Below are 17,383 nucleotides of genomic sequence, written 5' to 3'. Positions count from 1 at the left end.
GACTGTGCCTCCATGATGGACCAAAACATGCGTCTGGTGACACCTGCTGTGAAACCTGTGACAGGAGCGTTATGGGCAGCAGTCCTCCTTCAAGTACCTCTGTCAATCTGCCTGTGTGGGACCTTGCCAGCTCTTTGGCTATGGCTAGTGTCTACACTCACACTTGCCATAATCGCCACACTAGCATATTCTATGCCACCATCCTCCGACTGTCAATTATCTGTGGCTGCTGTGGACTGGGTATGTGGGCATACTGACTGTGTGCTGAGACATTGTGGGATATCAGCCAATGGCACAGATTCAGCCCCCAACAACCCCACCTGTGCCTCACTAAGACCACCATCATCATCAGAGTCTGCTAAGACACTGATATCAGGTTGTGAGGGGGTACAGACCCCAACCCCCATGTTCAACTGTGAGGGGAAGACAACATATGTAAATGAATACCTGTACTATAATGTTTGCTGATACACACACACACACACACACACACACACACACACACACACACACACACACACACACACACACACACACACACACACAATATATACACACACACACACACACACACACACACACACACACACACACACACACACACACACACACACACACACATACAGGTGAGGTAGCACAAAGCCATTATACAGACCACACAATTTCTGAATGATGACATGCACAACACACAATCAGACCACAACAGACACACTCTGGACAGGCCCTCAACAACATGCAGTGTAGCTGTGTCCATGTAATGCTACTACTACTATTCACCTCTGAGATACGTTAGGAGTTTTAGTATGTGATGGACCTTCACCTAACACACAGTGCACCAGTGTACTCAATATTAATGTGCTCATGTATAGCACAGTGGTAACAGCTGCACAAACATATGTTACAGCTCCTGCAAATAGGCTCCTGTGATGACCACTGTGATGCACCACAGTTAACCCCAGGACAAGTGAACATGCACATATTGCAATATGACTAAGTGTAACGGTTGTGTGCATGGAAAACTGACTGCCCTTAACACCCCGAGGGTATTTGTGAGTCACAACAAGACATTTTCACACTCACTGGCTTCAGGCAGCTGTTCGCCAGCCAGACCAGAGGGACCTATCGAGTTGTGAGGGAGAGGTATTGTCAACACACTGACATGTGGCATCGGTACAGGATAATATCGCATTTCTGAACATGTGCAGTACAAGCTGTGATACTACTCAATTTGTGTCATCAACAATAACTGTGCACTTGTGTGCATTACAAGACCACACCCACAAATGCAGTTTGACCTCACATATGCATCCAAATATGCCAAGGATATCACTATGAATGATACAGTATTGAAGTGATGTCCACTGGAGCCTTACCTGGATGCTCCTCACCTGTTGATTCTGTTCCACCCACCTCCACAACATATGTTTGGACTATTGCCTGGGATGCGGTGGCTGCCCCAATGTTGGCGAGGAACTCCTCTGTGGCTGTCAGTGGAGCTAGCATAGCAGGCCCTCCACCTGTACCTGCATGGTCCCTGGCCACAGTGGCAACCCTTTGCTGGGCATTGTGGATGAGGTTGGTGGCGCAATGTCTGACCTGTTCATATATATGGTTGTATTGGCCAACATTGTTTACCGTCCCCACCAGTTTAGCCCACAGGGCAGTCCATTGCTTCAGTTATTGTCAGCTCCTCCCCAACATGACCCTGTGATAGAGTCGCACTGGATCCACAATAGCTGCAGTCTCGGTTTTGGAAAATGCAGGATGGCATTGTCTCTACATTCCACCTGAAAGACATGAACAGGGAAACACATCACAGGGCCTCATACATTGGCCACCATTATGTACGGATCCTGCACATCCATGTTTGCTAGCACTATCCACTGGAACAAGTAAAAATGAAGAGCAGGAACACGATAAGAGAAAGCTTAAAATAAAATGGTGATTTATTGAATCCAGGTAAAACGTAAGCGCTTTCAGCCAGAGCAATCTCCAGCCTTCATCAGACAAACAGCATAGGAGTGTGTGTTAAAACTTTAAATAGTGTAACAAGAATTTACTTTGCCAATCAACATGAAGTGCATTTCCTAGTACACTGTTACCATAGGAACATTAAAGCAGAAATACATTTACAAAGGAAATTTTCCGAAATGTTGTTTATATCTGAAAATAATAATGAAAATGTGTTAGACCTAGTTTTTAAACAATTACTAAGGTATTCCATATGAAAATCCGTAACTATTGTTAACTGTATATGGAATGTGCAAACCAGTGAACAAACAAGTGCTGGTTGTTCCTTACAAAATATGTTCATTTGTGCTACTAAATGAATCGATAATCCCCCTAGTGTAAGGGCAAATGAGGGCAAGTTCTCACCTAAATATACGTTTTTAAATCTAGATATTGTAATAAGCCCATGTCATGTGTAAAACTATTAGAGAGTCAAATGTGAAATAACTGAGTTGTGACTCGTTAATTGTGTCATCGATTATATGATAACCACTTGAGCACACATTTGATGGACAGGTTATCATTAATACCAGGTGTAAGAGGTGCCCTAGTCCGAACTTGCCACATAAGTTCGTCAATCTCTAATTTAATTTGCCAAGGGCCACCTCTAATTTCGGGAACCCTTTGATGCACAATGGCAAAATTGAAAGTATGACCAGTACATTCAATTGTATGTTTGGCTAAAGCATTGTTAACATCGTGTCTGCTGTCTGTTGCATTTTTCCAGCAACCACCCCTACTATCAAAAAAGATCGGTCATCAAGGGCCAGATAGTAAGGGCGGCACGCATGGTCACGGATGACCATGACTTTCGTGCTGAATGCAACAAACTTAGGAACATGTTTCTGACAAGAGGCTACCCTCTAAATTTAGTCAATAACATTATTATAGAAGTATCCAACAAGCGTATGGAAGGCCATTTCACACCCCTTCTTTCTACTAGTTTCACAACAGAAGTGAATGCCAGTACTATTGAAATTTCAACCACATTAGGCCCATCTAGTAACAACTGTTTGGAAAAAGACAATTACATTGTGTCTTTCATACACACTTTCTCCTTGGATTTTCAAAAAATCAGGGAAATTGTCAACAAAAATTGGGATGTCATTAATCATGACAATACCCTTTCAAACATTTTGGGTATGAGACCCAAGTTAACTTACAGGAGGGGCCAAAATCTTAAAGCTATTTTAGAAAGACCACCTAACAGGTTTATTTCGAACCGACCTCATGGCATGCACAAATGTGGTGCATGTGCCCAGTGTAAGTTCATCAAGGTAGGACCACAAGTTATCATCAATAATAGAACTTATAAGGTCAACAACTTTTTCAATTGTGAATCCAAATCAGTGGTTTACGTCGCTCTCTGTAACCAATGTAAAGCTTTTTACATTGGAAAGACGGAGCGTAAATTTAGGACCAGGATCTATGAACACATGTATGCTGTAAGCAGACACGATGTTAACAATGCTTTAGCTAAACATACAATTGAATGTACTGGTCATACTTTCAATTTTGCCATTGTGCATCAAAGGGTTCCCGAAATTAGAGGTGGCCCTTGGCAAATTAAATTAGAGATTGACGAACTTATGTGGCAAGTTCGGACTAGGGCACATCTTACACCTGGTACTAACGATAACCTGTCCATCAAATGTGTGCTCAAGTGGTTATCATATAATCGATGACACAATTAACGAGTCACAACTCAGTTATTTCACATTTGACTCTCTAATAGTTTTACACATGACATGGGCTTATTACAATATCTAGATTTAAAAACGTATATTTAGGTGAGAACTTGCCCTCATTTGCCCTTACACTAGGGGGATTATCGATTCATTTAGTAGCACAAATGAACATATTTTGTAAGGAACAACCAGCACTTGTTTGTCCACTGGTTTGCACATTCCATATACAGTTAACAATAGTTACGGATTTTCATATGGAATACCTTAGTAATTGTTTAAAAACTAGGTCTAACACATTTTCATTATTATTTTCAGATATAAACAACATTTCGGAAAATTTCCTTTGTAAATGTATTTCTGCTTTAATGTTCCTATGGTAACAGTGTACTAGGAAATGCACTTCATGTTGATTGGCAAAGTAAATTCTTGTTACACTATTTAAAGTTTTAACACACACTCCTATGCTGTTTGTCTGATGAAGGCTGGAGATTGCTCTGGCTGAAAGCGCTTACGTTTTACCTGGATTTAATAAATCACCATTTTATTTTAAGCTTTCTCTTATCGTGTTCCTGCTCTTCATTTTTACTTGTTCCTGTGGATTTTACCAGTTTATTTGTGTGTAGCACTATCCACTGCTAACATCCACATCATACCCTTTCCATCTATCAGCACAGTATGTGTGTGGGTAGTGTCACCACACTGGAGTTACAGCATGCATTGCACTCCTGAACCTGGTGTTTCATGTTCCCTGCAATGAGGATCATTAATGTGCATAATTCTCCATTCATCATTCACATCAGATGGCACATGCAGCTGGGGACATCACAGAGGCTCCCTACCAGGGCATACCAGGTGATCAGATGGCTCCCTATTACGCTGTTGCAGACGCAGGTTGTCGGATGCATCTTTGTTGAACTGAAAAGCGTGAAAATGCAAAATAGTGAAGCGGCTTTTCAACAAATTCTTTCTCTGGGAAAGAATTTGTTTGGCTGCTTTCACTACTTTGCCTTTTCAGCACTGTAGTGTGATCTCGGAGATTATATATTTAAGTAGGGGGGTGTGGGGGCAAAGCCCCCACATTATGTAATGTTTTACAGTTTTTTTTTTGTTTATTTGTTTGTTTCGGAACAGAGATTTTTTTTCCCTTGGAAAAAAATTGCTGTTCTGAGGTTTTGATGTTGTAAGCTTTCACTTACATTGGGTCGATTATGTGTCATTCACTCTTCTGAGAGTGCAATATCATAATATAGACCCGATCAGACATCTACCATACATCTATAGGCCAACCTTCTACCCGGTGTCATACATACCCCTCAGGAGTTACCATACTCTGGCATGCCAGGCAATCACAGACTCCACATTGCTGGGACTGCTGCACGAGTGCAAGTCATGCTCCACTCTGTTAACACACACACACACACACACACACACACACACACACACACACACACACACACACACACACACACACACACACACATTTTTTGATTTGTTAATGACTAATCTTATTGATGAAGAACTTTTAAATATTTTAATGTTGCACATGCATTGATTCCTAGAATTTATGGTCTACCTAAAATTCACAAGAACAAATCTGCACCACCTATGAGACCCATAGTGTCTGGTGCAGTTTGGTGTATGGAACCATTATCTATTTATATTGAGAATAGCCTACAGTTTTAAAGGACACAAAAACTTTTTTACAGAAACTACATACTCGGTTACGAGGAGTAGATGACGATTATATTTTCATCACACTTGATATTGAATCTCTTTTTACTTCTATTCCTAATGATCAGGGTGAAGAGACTATTAGAGATTTTCTTACATCCAGGAACTGTTTTTCTCATAATATGGTTACACTTATATGTACATTGCTAGAGTTAGTCCTTGAGAATAATGTTTGTACTTTTGAAGAGGAATTCTTTTTACAGAAGGTTGGCGTGGCTATGGGCACTGCGTGTGCCAATAGCTATGCCAACCTGGTGCTAGTACAATGGGAACTTACATCTATTTTATCAGAGTCCATTCAATATGGTCAGTACATTATGTGGTATGTCCGTTTTGTGGACGATATTTTTTTGCTATGGAAAGGAAGTGAGAATGCTCTAGAGGATTTCATTAGATATTTACACACAACAACTAACTTCTTAAAATTTACCTAACATTATTTTAAACAAGAAATAGAGTTTTTAGAAGTTACACTAAAGAAACCTGAACTTATGCATATATCTAGTAGCATTTATGTAACACCTACCAAGAGGAATGCCTTTTCGCATAAAAGAAGTATGCACCCGCAACATATTCCACGCAATCTACTTAAAGGGCAGATATGTAGAACTTTAAGACTACATAGTAATGACAGAGATGTGCATACAGCCATATCACAATCAAGGGAGCCCGCAGGATTTTTTGCAGGGGGGTGCAAACCCAGAGCCCCACCCACATAGCTCTCCCCACCCCCTGCCAACATAACCCCACCCACATCCACTCCCAAGCCCCGCCCACACAGCCATTCCAGTGTCCCATTACTTGGCTATTTCTCTCCATTTGCCGTAGACACTGTTCAAATCTCTGTGTGCATACTGTTTTATGCTTTAGTTCTACAATGATTACAGGCAGTTGTATTTAATTTACAACTTCTATTTCAAACATTATAGCCCAAACACTGAGACATTTACTAAACCTAAACAAAGCAATAGTCTTACAATGAAAACAGACTTGGCATTACAGCTTCTCTACTTTTGAAACTCGCATTCAATGAAACAGCATTGAAACCCACATTCAAAGAAAATGCATCTGGCCAGTGGCAAGTTATTTACCTTTGAACTGTTTTCAAGCAATAAGCTCCTTGCACACTGTTAGGGCCATGCAAAATATTTGATTTACCTGATTGTATTAATTATAATATATAATTGAATTATATCCCTTGTATTATACAGCAACACTTGAGTGTCTCTGCCAAGTAAAAGTAATCTGAATAATTCCACATTAAAGATATCTGAAACTAATGAAGATGTTGTTGCTAGAAAACTATATATTTCAGTGTTTCATCTACAAATTCAGTGCCTGCTTCCGTCAAAGAATAAATTGCCTATGTTAAATTAAAAAATGGTAAGCTGGTATATTGCAATAGAAAATGGATGGCAAGCTGAAAACAGGTTCATAGTTATTAGGCATCTCATCCAAAGGAGGACATCCTCAGGACTGCAGCATACAGATGTACATGCTGTAGGAATAGAACCTCAAGCCTCTCCATTAAGATGCAAGTATTCTACTTGTGCTACTAACATAGCTTTAAAACTTTATACCACAATATAGATACCATTTGCTAAACAAAACAGTTGCACATTATAAATAGACTTTGCATGAGCAGCAGTAAACTTAGCTTCCCTTAAAACTCAGTTCCTTGAAAATGCACATAATTCCACCTGCTAATTCTAACTTGGGCATTTCACTTTCTCTCTCACAAACATACCACACCCCCTCAAGGCCTCAACCTTAGTGTAAGTAATCTGGACAAAGCCTAAAATAAATAGGGACAGATTATACATATGGCTCTCATAAACTTAGAAAATTGCAAGAGTAACAGGATTTGTGTTAGTATGCATTTTTCTAAATGATATGACATCTAAAACTGAAGTGTCTCATTTAGCAACTTCAATCCTTTTAGGAGGAAAATGGGGCAAAAATCTGGACATTCTGCAAAAACCTGGACAGCTGAGGGGTATGCTACCTCCCTCTTATACACACACACAAAATAATTCTGGTCAGACTTGAATTAGTTCTGGGAAGGTTGCACTGAACGGCACCGTGCTTGATCTGAAGTGGGTGAAATCCTGGTAGCCAATGATAACTGATCTGCAGCTCAGCAATGTGGAGCATTAAAGCATTTTAGCAGAGCATTGTTTCATCACTACCTATTGTGTTTGCACATAAGCTGTAGCTATTTCAAACATTTGCCTTTTTATTACTACAGAGTACATTTACCCACCAGAGCTATTGTGTTTTGACTTCAGTTCTTACCTAGTTGTTGCAGGGCTTAGCTTTTAAGTAAGGTAGCAATGCTTATTTACCATATACCATTAAAGCCACCCAACTACAAAAGTGTACTAACACACAGACACTGCTATAAGACACTGGTCTCCAATAAAACGTAATGAGCTTCTGAAAATACTGTAATCCTGTCCTTTTATTACAAATACTGTCATATGCATTTCAATACCCAAGGCTTATACATTATCTAGTTATGTAAATATTCTCTGCATGGCAACAACGAAAAGGCTTTCAATGCTGGTAATTCTTTAACAATATGCTTACTAAAGCTTAGTTGCATCTTACAATCTCCGACAAGCTTATCTGATGTTCATTAAACCATGGCTACTTAAACAGTGCAACAGGGCACTGTGACAGCATGCAGTTCCTGAATAATAAGAAGCATAAATCAACAGTATAAAAATCTGATAGAAAACCAGAACATTCTGCAAAATCAAGGACAGATGAAAAGCCACAGTCGTATTTGTGATCTACCTTGGATGGGGGAATACTCTGCACACTTACACTGCATAACTGCTCCTTGCCTTCCTTGGACACATCCAGAGCCACTTCAATGGGGGGTGGGGTGCAATAAGTGTGTCATAATTTGAAATGTCTCTGGCTGACAGTGATGGCTCTGACACTCATACCTCAACTTCAGAACAAGAAATCTGGACAAAGCCATACATAGAACTAGAAGTGGGACACAGGCAAAAAAATAAGGCCAATTTTTAAATATTGCTCTTATTAACTTAGATAATAGAACAGTAGTAGATCTTGCATTAGTACGAATTTTCTGAAGGGTATAAAATCTGAAACTCAAATGTCTGCCATTATTTTCTAACTTCAATCTTTAATGACTTGCCACTAATTTGCCAGAAAACCACAATTTTATGAAAAACAGACCAGAACGGGATGCAAAAATACGTGTCAAAAAAGGGACACTTTTTTAATATTAACATTGTTAACTTGAGCAGCTAACAAAATAAGAGCATCTGCATGCATTTCTGAAATAAAAGTAATCTATAACTCTGATCACTACAGTTATATATAATTGTAAACCCTCCACATTTTCTTCCAAAATTGCCATTTTGGAGGAGGGATTATTAGGGGAGAGCAACATTTTGAGCCAAAATTGGGGACAAATGAGAGGTTTGGATATTTCTAATCTACAAAGTGATTTGCACGTACCTCTCAACCTCTTAATGCAGGAAATCTGGACAAGGCCCAAATATATTGGGGGGAACATACAAACACTACTAAAAATTGCTCTTGTATAAACTTAAGACAGTCTTGCATTAGCATGCATTTTCTGAAGGTTATGACGTCTGAAACTCAATGTCTGTCATTTACTGGCTTAATTCCTAAATGATTTGCTAGAAAACCACAAATTTTATGAGGAACAAACCAAAAATAAGAAGCAAATATCTATTCATTCTGCAAATATATGGACAACTGAGAGGTATAGTTCAACCGGGGCTGTCTGAGTTTGCTACCCCCCTCACAAAATCATGGTCAAATGGAGCCTCCCCCCTGCAGCCATTCCAATGTCCCATTCCTTGGTTATTTTGCCCCATTTACCATAAACACTAATGTGCATACTGCTTTACTTCTGCGATGATTTAGGATTTCATTTGAAAGTTTTATTTTGCATTTTACAGCACAAACCCTAATACATATCTGTTAAACAAAGCAATGCAGTCTGACAATGAAAATAGACTAACATTAACACTTCTCTGCCTTCGAAACTCACATGCATTGAAACAGCATTGAAACCCACATTCAAAGAAAATACATTTTGCCAGTGGCAGATAAATAAACTCTGGGCTGTCTTCAAAATCATAGGCCCCTCGAACATAACATACACATGCTCTTTGATACACCTTCCTGACTGTATTACATTATATTCCTTGTACAGTACAGTACAGTTGTTAGAGGGCATTTTAAATTTGTTTTGAACATTTTTCCAGTAAACAATGAAACAAAATGCATACACCAATGACAAAACTGCCCAATTCAGAACATTTCCATCATAAAGTCTATTCAATCTTCTATAGTCCACCAGTATCAGTAAAAATATGCACAATCTCTGTAGTAAAATCCACATTAAAGAAATTTGTAACTAATAAAGAGGTTGCTGCTAGCAAACACTTTATATGTCATTGTTTAATCTACAAATAAAGTGTCTGTTACCCTTGAAGAATAACTTGACTTTGTTGCATGCAATAAAAAATAAGCTAGTAATATCGCAATAGGGAATGGATAGCAAACTGATAACAGGTTCATAGTTACTAGGTATCTTTGCCAAAAGAACTGCAGCATCCACCCCTTTACAGCACAGTACAGTATCAGCAATGTATCTACCTACTGCAGGAGTAGAACCCACAGCCTTCAGCATCAAAAGCAAGTACACTATCCTGTTGTGCTATTAACAGTGCGAGCAGACTAAACATAAGCAGCACTAAACTTTGCTCCCCTGCAGCTCTCAGCTCCTTGTAAAATCTACTCGACACTCAGCTGTATCTCTGAGCGTTGTAGCACAAGAAATCTGGAAAAAGCCAAAATTTATTGGGGGGGGGGGGGACTAAAGGCCAAATAACAGGGACACATTTTAAACATTGCTTGTATAATGTTGGAAAGTTGCTAGAATAAAATGCTGCCACCACCATACATTTCACTGCCACGTCTTGAACCCAGGGGACCCTGTGCAAAACAGTCAGAGCAACATACCACTACGCCAAATCAGCTGTTTTGTGAAAGAGGAAGACTGAAACTTAAATGGCTATCATTTAGTGAATTCAGTTCTCACCATAGCACAGCTGTCAACCTCTTAGCACAAAATACCTGAACAAAGCCAATAATGGGTGAATACAGCCCCAAACATTCAGTGAATTCAGTTCTCACCATAGCTCTCAACCTCTTAACAAAAAACACCCAGACAAAGCAGTAATGGGGGAATATAGCCCCCAAACATATTCAGTGAATTCAGTTCTCACCATAGCTCTCAACCTTAGTACAAAACCTGGATGAAGCCAATAATGGGGGGAATACAGTCCCAAAGACAGGGATACATTTCAAATATCCATCTTGTACACTTAGAAGAAAATTGCTAAAATAAAAGCTTTTGTCACCATGCACTTTCTGAAGAATATGTAGTCTGACATTGAAATAAGTGTCCATTTTTTAACCAGGAAAGTCTGACTTAGAAAAAAAGCAAATTTTTAGCAGAGGTCCAGGGAGAAACACTCCAGACAGCCAATAATCAAACCAGAGAACATGTAGCTGTCAGGCAACAAGGACACATACAGAAACCACAGATTTTATGAGGAACAGAAAAAGTATGAGGGAAAAACCTGCAACATTTTTACAAATGGTAGTGGGTAGGGAATTCAGGCTCTTGCCACTTGGGCCCAAGGTATAGGGTTCAAGACTTATTCTCTACCCACCAATGGTATGTACTGACAAAAGCATAGCCACAGATCATCTTAAGAAATATAAAGTCACAAACAAGAAACAGCCAGCCCAAATTTTCACCATACGTTGCAATGCAGAATCTAAAAGGAATTCACCAAACTCACATCTAGTCCATTGTTCAAAGGACACAAGGTAATTAAAAAATATTCTTGCTCGACACAGCATCATAGAAGCATTAGGCGAACTGCAGTCAGAAAGGATCTGAAGTAAAAGGTGAGGGGGTGTATAAGGTGCTTGCATTCACTCTAAATATGCTAGCTACAACAAACACTGATGTCAGTACACAGCAAAACTATGGGTCAGGTCATTTATTCATTCCTTCGTAGTCCGGTATCATTTCAATGAAAAAGCAAACTAAAGCTGCCAATCCAGGTGTGATTGAGAGGTGATATTAAAATCATGGTGGAGCTAAAGTTAATCAGTTAACTTTGTTAATAGAATAAGTAATTAGAAAGATGCTCCAAGATTAATTTCAGAAAAAAATATGAGACATATACTGAGGCAACACAGAAAAATTAACTGGAGAAAGGCACAGCATTCAGAATAAACACAACAGACAGTCAGTTTACGCAGACATACAGACACCAACCCAACCAACATACACAGACACATACATGCATGCATGTGTGCACACACACACACACACACCCATACACCCATACACACACACACCCATACACACACACACCCATACACACACACACCCATACACACACACACACACACCCATACACACACACACCCATACACACACACACCCATACACACACACACCCATACACACACCCAACCATACACACACACACCCAACCATACACACACACACCAACCATACACACACACACACCCAACCATACACACACACACCCAACCATACACACACACACACACACACACACACACACACACACCCAACCATACACACACACACACACACACACACACACCCAACCATACACACACACACACACACACACACACACACCCATACACACACCCATACACACACACCCATACATACACTGGAACAGTTAGGAGTTTAGCTACCTGCATATTTCTGGGATAAGGAAGGAAAAAAGTCTGCATAAAAAACATGTGTGCACAGGAAGGATATAGACACTCTGCACAGAGGGTAATCCACTAGAAAACAAACCACAGACTCAAGCACTGTGAGGCAGTAACAGAAAATAGTAACTTTTACACAACTGCATTGTTCTAATGAAAAAGGACAATAATAAAAACAAATGAAAATGCACTGCCATAAACTAACCAGTCCCATCTTCCATCAGTTTCCTCCCGCTTGCGAATCCGTCCGTTTCCTCCCGCTTGCAAATCCATCCGCTTCAGGTCCCATCTTCCATCCGTTTCCTCCCGCTTGCAAATCGTCCGTTTCGGTTCCCGCTCGAATCCTCCCGCTTGCGAAACCGTCCGTGTGAATTCCCGCTCATAAACTTGTTAATATGAGCGAGAGCGATGATGTCAGCACGCCTGCGACTGGACCGTCAGCGCAGACTTCTTCTTAAAGAAGAACGGACTAAAAAAAAAAAAAAAAAACTACAGCATTAACTCGTCAGCCGATCCGATTCCAGGGGGGTGCAAGTGCACCCCCTTGCACCTGCCTGCGGGCGCCCTTGATCACAATTAAAATTTGATTTTTTAGAGAGAGGTTACTCAGGAAAAAGAAATAGTAAAAGCTGGAGAAGAAGCTTGGTTACATAGGGCTAATAGGTGTAAACCATACTTTGACTAAACATGAAGAATCAAACACTAGCCAAGATACAATGGTTACCAATGACAATTTTAGAGTTACTTTTCAATATTCTAGTGATATCAATGAATTTTGTGACATTATAAAGAATAACTGGAGGCTTCTACAAGATGCACCAGAATTAATTAGTATAGTTGGTACAACACCATCCTTCTCTTTTAGAAATAATAAATCCATAAAACAACACTAATGCCATAAGAAGAGTGTAAACAAAAACCTGTATGAATCTACTAGGATAGGAACATTTCCATGTAGAAATTGTACAGCATGCAAATATTTATATACGAGTTCCTTTTACTAACATCCCCCTTTGAGATTCACACTGAGAATGCAGTACTATGCAGACTGTAAAACAGTCAATTTGGTTTATTTTTCTTTCTGTGAGAAATGTCATGCCTACTATGTAGGTAAAACAAATAGGCAACTTAAAGACAGAGCGCTTGAGCACATCAGGGATGTGAAGAACAAGAAAGAAAACAATGCATTAGCAGTACATGTGCTACAAAATGACCCTACACATAGTTTTAGATTATTTGTTTTACAAGTACTAGATGTAGATATTAGAGGGGGGGAACGGGAGAATCGTACAGAAGCAGCAGAACAGAAATGGATTCTTCTGCTAAATGCTGAAAGATCTCCAGGTCTTAACAACACTTCTTCATTAAAACCTTTTCTGAAGGCACACCCTTAGGCATAAATAAGGAATGCTGTTTTTACAAAGAAGGATTTTTACATAGTTTTTATATAGTTTTTACAGTTCTGAAATATTTTTGAAATGTATGCAAATGCTTTTGAGTATGTGTTTTATATCATATGTTATGTACTATATATGTACACATTTTTAAATACTTTGTTCACTTTGATGTGATTAATGAAGTTAGCTGACTTTGTAGAGGATTATTTAGGATGAGCACTGTCTTTGAATGTTGTCTGATGAAGCGACTGGATGTCGTGAAATCACTTACTTTGTGTGTATCTTTTTTTTGCTTTATTGAATAAACAGTTTACAGTACGTTTCTAGCCTGCAGGCTTAGTGCAGTCATTTTTACTTATTTAACATTCACATCATACCCTTTCCATCTATCAGCACAGTATGTGTGTGGGTAGTGTCACCACACTGGCGTTGCAGCATGCATTGCATCCTGATCCTGATGTTTCATGTTCCCTGCAATGAGGATCATTAATGTGCATAATCCTCCATTCATCATTCACATCAGATGGCACATGCAGCTGGGGACATCACAGAGGCTCCCTACCAGGGCATACCAGGTGATCAAATGGCTCCCTATTATGCTGTTGCAGATGCAGGTTGTCGAATGCATCTTTGTCGAACTGAAAAACGTGAAAAGGCAAAATAGCGAAGCGGCTTTTCAGCAAATTCTTTCTCTGGGAAAGAATTTGTATGGCCGCTTTTGCTACTTTGCCTTTTTGGCACTGTAGTGCCATCTCAGAGTTGGTATATTTAAGTAGGGGGGGGTGTGGGGGGCAAAGCCCCCACATTATGCAATGTTTTACAGTTTTTTTTTTTTTATTCGTTTGTTTGTTTCGGAACAGAGATTTTTTTCCCTTGGAAAAAAATCGCTCTTCTGAGGTTTCGACATTGTAAGCTTTCACTTACATGGGGTTGATTATGTGTCATTCACTCTTCTGAGTGTGCAATATCATAATATAGACCAGATCAGACATCTACCATACACCTATAGGCTATAAGGCCAACCCTCTACCTGGTGTCATACATACCCCTCAGGAGTTACTATACTCTGGCATGCCAGGCAATTACATTGCTGGGAATGCTGCATGAGTGCAAGTCATGCTCCACTCTGTTAACACACACACACACACACACACACACACACACACACACACACACACACACACACACACACACACACACACACACACACAAAACCTCCACCTGGTGAGAAACCTGGACTGGCCTTGTTGGCAGCTTGGATGTCTGTCACACACAATAACCCTGTGGTGAACTGGGCACTCTGTCCACATCAAAAATACTCCAAAAAGGTGGAAGCGGACAAGTACAGCAAAGCACGGGCTGTTTATTTAACGTAATCGCTTTCGGCTAAGGATATTCCTCAGCCTTCTTCAGACTAAAACAGTAACATACTCACAGCAAGACCTTATATATAAAAAATACATGTACAAATTAAGACAATTAAAATAGTTAACTGCATTAATTAACCACTTAACTCACTTCAAGCCTAGATTTTAAAGGGCTAATCCCTTGTAACACAGACAGCTTTTAACATTTCTGTTAGATAAAAAGTATGTTATCTAAATAAGCGTCTTGTAAACTTCAAATAAATCAAATAAAATCAAATCAATACCACTAAACTGAATTAAACTGAATTAACAAACGGAACTCCTAGGAATAAGAAAATATAAGAATATATAATACCCTACGTTTCCAATAAATGAGTCACTCAATGATAAAAATTTTGACTTATGAAAAGAAACTAAAAAATTATTATAACCATGTTTATATGTATTTGTATAAAGTGTGTATATCTATGCATTCATATTATAAATTTGAATATCAATATAACAACCAACTCATCGCTTCAATGCTTTTATTTTGAGGATGCATTTTATGGAAGCATACTCATTTAAACCTGGTGGTAAATGTGCAAATGTTCTAATTTGCCAAAATACCTCCTGTTCTTCCAGCCATAATTGCAATGGACCTCCCCTATTGTGAGTTTTAACCTGGTGAATCACTGTAAACAAGAAAGAATGCTCAGGATATTCATAAATGTGCTTTGTAAGTGCGTTAGTCAAGTCCTTTCTCCCTATGGCATACAGATATTCATAAATTATTTTCTTTAATGACCTCTCCGTTTTGCCAATATAAAAGGATGGACATTTCTTACACAAGGCAACATAGACTACCCCCTTAGTTTCACAATTGTATTTATCATTAATAAAATAAGTTCTACCATTAATATTAATTTTGTTACCCGGTAAAATGTATTTACACTGGGGGCACCTACCACATTTAACCATGCCCGTACCATTCACTCTAGTTTTAACTATGGTCTTTTCAACAAGGTTCTTTAGATTTACCCCTCGTCTGTATGTGAAAGTTGGATGTTGTCCCACCACTTTAGCCAGTGTCTGGTCTTCCAAAAGAATATTCCAATTCTTGAAAATAATGCCCCTAATTATCTCACAATCCGTACAAAAACATACTTTTTATCTAACAGAAATGTTAAAAGCTGTCTGTGTTACAAGGGATTAGCCCTTTAAAATCTAGGCTTGAAGTGAGTTATGTGGTTAATTAATGCAGTTAACTATTTTAATTGTCTTAATTTGTACATGTATTTTTTATATATAAGGTCTTGCTGTGAGTATGTTACTGTTTTAGTCTGAAGAAGGCTGAGGAATATCCTTAGCCGAAAGCGATTACGTTAAATAAACAGCCCGTGCTTTGCTGTACTTGTCCGCTTCCACCTTTTTGGAGTATTTTTGGTTTTCTCTTTATCTGTGTTTTTCGCAACTTTGTCATGTCTGGTGGTAACGGAGTTGGAGGGCAGCATAACGAGCATCATGGGGCTGCTTCACAGCCATTATATTCACAAGATGAGCGTGAATCTCGTTCTTATTGGAACTCCGAGGATGGTAAAGCCTCGGGTGACTTAACGGCTCTGGTTAATATGTTACTAACCAGAGTCGACCATTTAACACAAAAAATACAAGATTGTGTAGAGAGGAACCCTTCTTCACAACAAGTGGGTTCCGCTGGGTTTCCTACTGCTGTAACTACTGCTGTAACAACTCCAGGTATTCAAATGGGGAACACACCACTGTTGCAGGATGGTAACGAAGCACAGGGGATGCCTAGGCAGCCTGAGGGGAGGCGAATTACAGGAGGAGATACAAATGGTCTTAACGGGCATCCCAATGGGGAAAGAGAAACAATGCATATACCAACCATGGCTAATTTTCTTTCAAAAAAAGACTTTTTTGCCGGTGCTAGTAACCCGATTGATCCTTCAAGTAATGAGGAGAGCTCGGTGAGTACCTTCTCTGATAAACTGAACATCTTTGACTTTAAACTATTTTGATGCAGTAAATTGCAGTTGGAGGTTTCTTACCTCCAAGAATGTATTAGTAAGAAAATAATTCCCAAGGGTTTGCGCCAATGGCGATACCCTGCTGGTCTGGTTAACAATTTAGTTTTTCATCAAGAACTGTTGGTCCTATTTGACAAACAGGGCTTTGAATTTTTAGCATCATTAATTAACTATAATGGTTTTGAAATAAACAGTTTGCAAGAAGACCTGATACAACTTGAGTCTTTCTTGCAACAGCATCCTGATTTTATTAGATATAAGTATGATTATTTAAGAATCTTGTCCAGTATTGAAGCATCCATCTCTAAACTGCTGTT

Source organism: Protopterus annectens, chromosome 1.part0 (genome assembly GCF_019279795.1).
Source record: "Protopterus annectens isolate FY-2018-M chromosome 1.part0, PAN1.0, whole genome shotgun sequence".
NCBI classification, from domain to species: domain Eukaryota; kingdom Metazoa; phylum Chordata; order Ceratodontiformes; family Protopteridae; genus Protopterus; species Protopterus annectens.
The sequence above is the reverse complement of the archived record's forward strand: the minus strand, read 5'-3'. Positions refer to the sequence as shown.